The 6832-nt window shown below is 41.6% G+C and overlaps 1 pseudogene; it reads left to right on the forward strand.

Annotated features, from left to right (window-relative positions):
- Positions 1-4509: 4509 nt before the first annotated feature.
- Positions 4510-4713, forward strand: LOC123393976 (annotated as a pseudogene).
- The last annotated feature ends 2119 nt before the right edge of the window (positions 4714-6832 follow it).

Genomic DNA, 6832 nt, shown 5'->3' on the forward strand with positions numbered 1-6832 from the left:
AAATACAATTACCATATGATCCCATAATTCCACTACTGAGTATTTTACTCCCCCCCACAAAGAAGCCCCAGTAATTTGAAAGGATATATGTACCCTTATGTTTATTGCAGCATTACTTATAATAGCCAATTTATGAAAGCAACTCAAGTGTCCACTGATAAACGAATGGGAAAAGAAGTGGTAAACAGAGGAGGGACTATTACTTGGCCATGAAAAAGAATGAAATATTGTCATCTGCAGCAACATGGATGGATCTAGAGGGTATAATGAAATAAGTCAGTCAGAGAAATACAAATGCCATATGATTCCAGTCATATGTGGAATTTAAGAAACAAAACAAAACAAAACATGTGTCTGTTGACCATCTGTATGTTGCAGAAAGAAAAAAGAGACAAACAAAAAAAACAGACTCTTAAATATAGAGAACAAACTAGTCACTGTCAGAGGAGAAGTGGGGTGGTGGTGGATGAAATAGGTAAAGGGGATTAACAGTATAGTTATTGTGATGAGCACTGAATAATGTATGGAAGTGTTAAATCACTATATTTTACACTTGAAACTAATATAACACTATATATTAAATACCTGGAAATTCATATTTAAATTCAATTATCCGGGTGCCTGGGTGGCTCAGTGTGATGAGCCGCTGCCTTCGGCTTAGGTCATGATCTCAGGGTCCTGGATGGAGTCCCACATCGGGCTCTCTGCTCAGCAGGGAGCCTGCTTCTCCCACCACCACCCCCTCCTGCTTCTCTGCCTACTTGTGATCTCTCTCTGTCAAATAAATAAATACAACCTTTAAAAAAAATAAGTTCAATTATCCAACATATGGTGCATCATTAGTTTCAGGTGTCGTGTTCAATAATTCAACAGTTATATATAACACTCCATAGTGGAATTTTAAAAATAAGTAAATAAATATATACATATATATTTAAAAGAAGGACTGGTTGGAAGTAGACAAGGTAGAAAGCTGCTAAATTTTCTTGTGGTCATCCTCTCCTTTCTAGTCCTACTCTTTTTTTTAATAATTTTTCATTTTTTAATTAACATATAATGTACTGTTATCCCCAGGGGTACAGGTCTGTGAATCACCAGGTTTACACACTTCACAGCACCCACCAAAGCACATACCCTCCCCAATGTCCATAACCCCACCACCCTCTCCCTACGCCCCTCCCCCCCGGCAACCCTCAGTTTGTTTTGTGAGATTAAGAATCTGTTATGGTTTGTCTCCCTCCTGATCCCACCGTGTTTCATTTATTCTTTTCCTACCCCTCAAACGCCCCACATTGCCTCTCAACTTCCTCATATCAGGGGGATCATACGATTTCTCTGATTGTCTAGTCCTACTCTTAATATCTTCATCCAGATCATAGATTAATGAGAAGGGCTCAGGAATTTAAAACCTGACAGAGGGGAGAAGATAATAAACACCACTAGAAAGGGAAGTAGCCATTTCTGAGCCTGCCTACAAGATAGAGTACAAGGGGGCACCTGGGCGGCTCAGTGGGTAAAAGCCTCTGCCTTTGGCTCAGGTCATGATCCCAGCTCTCTGCTCAGCGGGGAGCCTGCTTCCTCCTCTCTGTACCTGCTTCTCTGCCTACTTGTGATCTCTGTCTGTCAAATGAATAAATAAAATCTTAAAAAAAAAAAAAGACAGAGTACAAGCTCCTTTGTCCATGGAAAGGCATTCATGACTGGATCTTAGAAGCATATCTCCTAATTCAGTAGCAGCAATTTGAGATAAGAGATTAGACACTTGGTGGAGATAGCCATGAGCATACTAGAACCCCAAGTTACTCACAGCTCAGCTGGGAAGACAGTCTACAAAAATCAACTATAATGTTATGCAAAAAAAGAAATAAATGCTTCCTTTTTTAGTTGGGGAAACCTCCCCTCCCTCATGCCATTTTGCACTCTGGCATACTACCCAACCCAGCCAGTGTCCCACATTCCAGAACCTTTCAGACATTTCTTCAGCCCCCAACTCATCTATTAAATTATAACCACTCTTTCTGCACCATTTCCTCCAGCCAAATCAGAGAATTTGAACAGAGCTAAGATTTTCATGACTAATCCTGAGTTAATAAGTTTGTCTATCACTCTCAGATAAAATATTTTCATTTTGTAACTTTTTTTAAATTAAGCTCTAACCCAACATGGGGCTTGAACTCATGACCCTGAGATCAAGAGTTGCATACTCTACAGAGGGAGCCAGGCATGCGCACCTAAAATATTTGCATTTTAGCAAAACCTGATTGAGGTGGAATTTCAAATATAAGTGCTGTATATGTGGCTGCCTATTCTTCCCATATATAGATCTGACCCTGTGATATGGGATGTTATGCCCCAACCACCTGGCTCTGAAATCATGATGAAGTCAGATAACTCTCCATTGACTTGCTATAATCAGTAGAGGGACTGATTGGCTCACAGAAAGGACCAAAGCTAGACTGTTAACTTGATGTTTGACTTAAGAGCACAGATATTTTCATCTGTGGGCCTCTTTGTGGTGCTCCCTACCCATTGAGGCACACAGGCAGCAATTTTCTGGACTTATCTTTCTCAGAGTTTCAGGAAAGATTTTTCTGACATTATCTTTATACAATAATGGAATGGAAGTCTTTTTTCTCTACAAAATGGATTTCAGGCAGGCACCAGGGCTTTCTGGGCTCCTTTGTCCCATTCCCATACATACTCCCATTGCAGACATGCTCAGCCTTTACCACAACTCTGGTCTTCAACAATCCAACATACAATGTCTCCCATCCAAGTACTAACCAGGCCCGACCCTGCTTAGCTTCCGAGATCAGACGAGATCGGGCGCGTTCAGGGTGGTATGGCCGTAGAGGCCAACATACAATGTCAAAACTGGAAGGTATTTTAATGATTGCTGAATAAACTTTTTCTTTTCACAGATAGGGAAACTGAAGCCAGGACAGGAGTAATGGCCTTCCCACGGTCATGTAGCAAATTCTAGCAAAGCCAGAATGGTGGTTTTCCTATTTCCCATTACACTATCTTCTTTGCTGCTTGCGTTTCTGTGTGGTACTGAGAAAGTTCATGTTTCTTTTGCCTCTAACCCCTGCCTTCATTCTAGTTTTCAGGACCCTAGGCTCCAAAGCATTTATTAACTAGCCCCAGATCAGATGCCCTCTTCCACGCAAATACTCTTCTTCCTTACCCTCTACTTACCCTTATATATACCACTCACTGGGCTCATGCCAAAGACCAGTTTCTGTCACCTATCTGAGCTGGACAAAGTTTTATGGTAACGACCCTAGGAGTTTTAGAGCCTGTCCAATCAAGGACCAACACTATGAATAAGGAGTTCTGAGTTTCCAGCTTATGCTCTTTCTGCCTTTTTCACTTATCACCCACTTTTGATATATATGTGCTTTTTACTTCAGCCAAACCCTGCATATTCCTATTTCTATGCTTTTATATGAAATGTGCTCATTTCAATATAAAGTCCAATTCAAGTCTTCTCTTTGTAGCATTCTCTGATGATCACATCACGAGAAATTGTTTCCTTCTCTTCTAGCATTTTTAAAATTATTTCTAATTGAGACACCTGGGTGGCTCAGTCAGTTGAGCAGCCAACTTTTTTTTTTTTCAGTGTAACAGTATTCATTGTTTTTGCACCACACCCAGTGCTCCATGCAATACGTGCCCTCCCCAATACCTCAGGTTGTTTTTCAGTGTCCATAGTCTCTCCTGGTTCTCCTCCCCTTCCAATTTCCCTCAACTCCCTTCTCCTCTCCATCTCCCCATATCCTCCATGTTATTTCTTATGCTCCACAAATAAGTGAAACTATATGATAATTGGCTCTCTCTGTTTGACTTATTTCACTCAGCATAATCTCCTCCAGTCCCATCCATGTTGCTACAAAAGTTGGGTATTCGTCCTTTCTGATGGAGGCATAATACTCCATAGTGTATATGGACCACATCTTCCTTATCCATTCGTCTGTTGAAGGGCATCTTGGTTCTTTCCACAGTTTGGCGACCATGGCCATTGCTGCTATAAACATTGGGGTACAGATGGCCCTTCTTTTCACTACATCTGTATCTTTGGGGTAAATACCCAGTAGTGTAATGGCAGAGTAATAGGGAAGCTCTATTTTTAATTTCTTGAGGAATCTCCACACTGCTCTCCAAAGTGGCTGAACAGCCAACTCTTGATTGCAGTTCAGGTCATGATCTCAGGGTTCTGGTATCAAGACTTGCTTAGGCTCTACACTCAGCAAGGAGGCTGCTTCAGGATTCTTTCTCCCTCTGCCCCTCCCCCCTCAAATAAATAAATCTTGAAAAAAATTAAACAGCATTATTTTTAGGATGCTTACAGTGCTATATCTTTGAGAGCAGGAACCATGGTTTATTCATATTTGAATGTATCTTTGACTCCAGTCCCAGCGGCTGGCACAAAGCAGGAACTCTTTAATAAAGAAATGGTTCCCAATCTTGGGCTCCTGTGACCACTGTCTGCAATCATTCTGTGTGGTCATGTCCATACTGACACAACTGCTGCTGAGGGGCCTGGCAGGCCTAGCCTGAAGGCTCCTGGTGCTGTGTGCCTAGATCCATTCCAAGCCACCATGAGAGCAGCTCAGGACCATGGATGTTGCCATTGGGCTCACTTCCTGCTTCCTGTGTTTCCTTCTGCCATTGGGCTGCGTTCTGTTACATCTGGAGAGCTACAAGAAGTGAGAGTGAAGAGAGCTGTTCTGTCCTTTCACCCTGTGACCTCACCACCGCTGGCCTGTCCTGATCATGTCTGCTGCATTCTTGGCTGGCCTTCCCTGGATCATGTCCTTCAACTACAGTGACCTATTCTGTAATCATGGCCTCTTGATTTCTCCATGGTGACATCCTGGGACTATATATTTTGTTTATAAGTCCCTGCTTGTTAGGGTCCTCCTTGTAACAATAAAGGCTTTTCAAACCTTGAAAAAAATAAAATGGACTCTATTCAGCCTCTTTGCCTTCTTATTTCTTACCAGTAATGAAAATTGTATGAGTTTCTATAAAAATAGCATCAGTCAAACTGACAGACTCGCTACAGTAGTGGTAAAGCTACAATGTATTTTATTGAAAAATAAGATACATTTGCCATTTAATGGCTCCTCTTCTTACATCCACTTATTTGGGAAAATATCAAAATTTAAGATCCAAATACTACCCTTCATAAATGAACACATATACATCCATTTATGGAAATTTAGCTGTTACCAGGCTAGAGAATGATAGCAATATTCTGCCTTGCATCTAGCTTTCCTCTTCATTTTATCATGCATATCCCAGAGAACCTAAACTGGGAGGAGTGGTAGGTAGGAGAAAAACAGCTAAGAAAGAGAAGCAAGAAAACACAACAGAGGTTTGGGGGGAATGGGGAAAATATGACTTCAGAACCACTAGACCATGATGCTGAGTTGTTTGACAGTTTTGGAAAAGAGACCCTTGGGATCATCTTGAGGAAAGGAAGAGATGAACTCAAATGAAATCTCGGAAGGTCATACTTTTGACTTTAGAAATAAATGAATAATTTGGAAAAGAGAAAAGAAGACCTAAAGAGCAACACAAGTGGGGTGTTCCCTAAAGTACTGAGCAATAGTGACAATTTCAGGAGACCCAGTTCTACCCTTTCCAAGCTAAAAGAAGATGTAGTCAGATGGAAAAGTATCAGGAGATATGAAGGGATGGATCCTCTCAGGGGGTTTCTGCTTCCATAAGAAATAACCAATAAGAGCATAAAACCATAAACTTAGAAAGTTTAGTAACATAGGAAGAGAAAGAAAAATGCTCAAATTCTTAGCTCACCATTTCTGACTTCTCAGGTATGGATAATAAATGCTCTGCTCTTAGAGGCCAGGGCCTGTGTGTATGTTGGTGGACTTGGTATGAGAAAGGAGCCTCCTTCTGTGTTTTTCTCCATTGCCTCCATTGCTGCTCTTCACACTGTTAGTGTTGCCATCTCCCACTGACCCAAATGTGAAGGAGAGAAGTAAAATGAAATACAGTTGGTCTCCAGAAAGATGCCCTGGAGCAGCATGATTCTGGGCTGGAGTTCTTATAGACAAAGTTGTCCAAGTATCTGAGTTGGAATTCTAGAGCTGAAGGTAGGGGCATCCTGGGTAGGAATAGTAAGGAGAAGAAAATCTAAGAGAAAGCCAAGTTTATCCTTATTGCATTAAAGAAGAAAAATACCTGACAGGTCCATATTGCATATTCTTGCCTACTCTCCACCTCTGAATTCCTTCGCTGAGGGGATTTAGAGGGAGTTGCTGGTCTGAACAAACACTAAACACCTTCCTCTCTAGAAAGTTATGGCTGCATTTACAAATGGAATATTTTCCATCACTAATTCTCTGATCAGGTTTATGTCATTTTGGAATTTTTTTTTAGATTTTATTTATATGACAGAGAGATAAGTAGTGAGAGAGGGAACACAACCAAGGGGACACGGAGAGGGAGAAGCAGGTTTCTCGCCGGCAGAGAGCCCAACGTGGAGCTCGATCCCAGAACCCTGGGATCATGACCTGAGCAGAAGGCGGTCCCTTAATGACTGAGCCACCCAACCTCCTCCATTTTGGAAGTTTTCGAGACAAATCCAAAGTGGAAATCTCTAATCAAAAACTGTAGATTCAGGGCACCTGGGTGGCTCAATCAGAAGTCAACACTTTTCTGACTCTTGGCTTTGTCTAGGGTCATGATCTCAAAGTCATGGGTTTGGACCCTGCATCAGACTCTGAACTCAGTGGGGAGTTTGCCTAAGATTCTTTCTCTCTCTCTCCCCTCTCTTTCTCTCTCTCTCCCCTCTCTTTCTCTC

This window comes from Mustela putorius, unplaced genomic scaffold (genome assembly GCF_011764305.1).
Source record: "Mustela putorius furo isolate JIRA1106 unplaced genomic scaffold, ASM1176430v1.1 tig00001114_pilon_pilon_pilon, whole genome shotgun sequence".
Taxonomy (NCBI): Eukaryota; Metazoa; Chordata; class Mammalia; order Carnivora; family Mustelidae; genus Mustela; species Mustela putorius.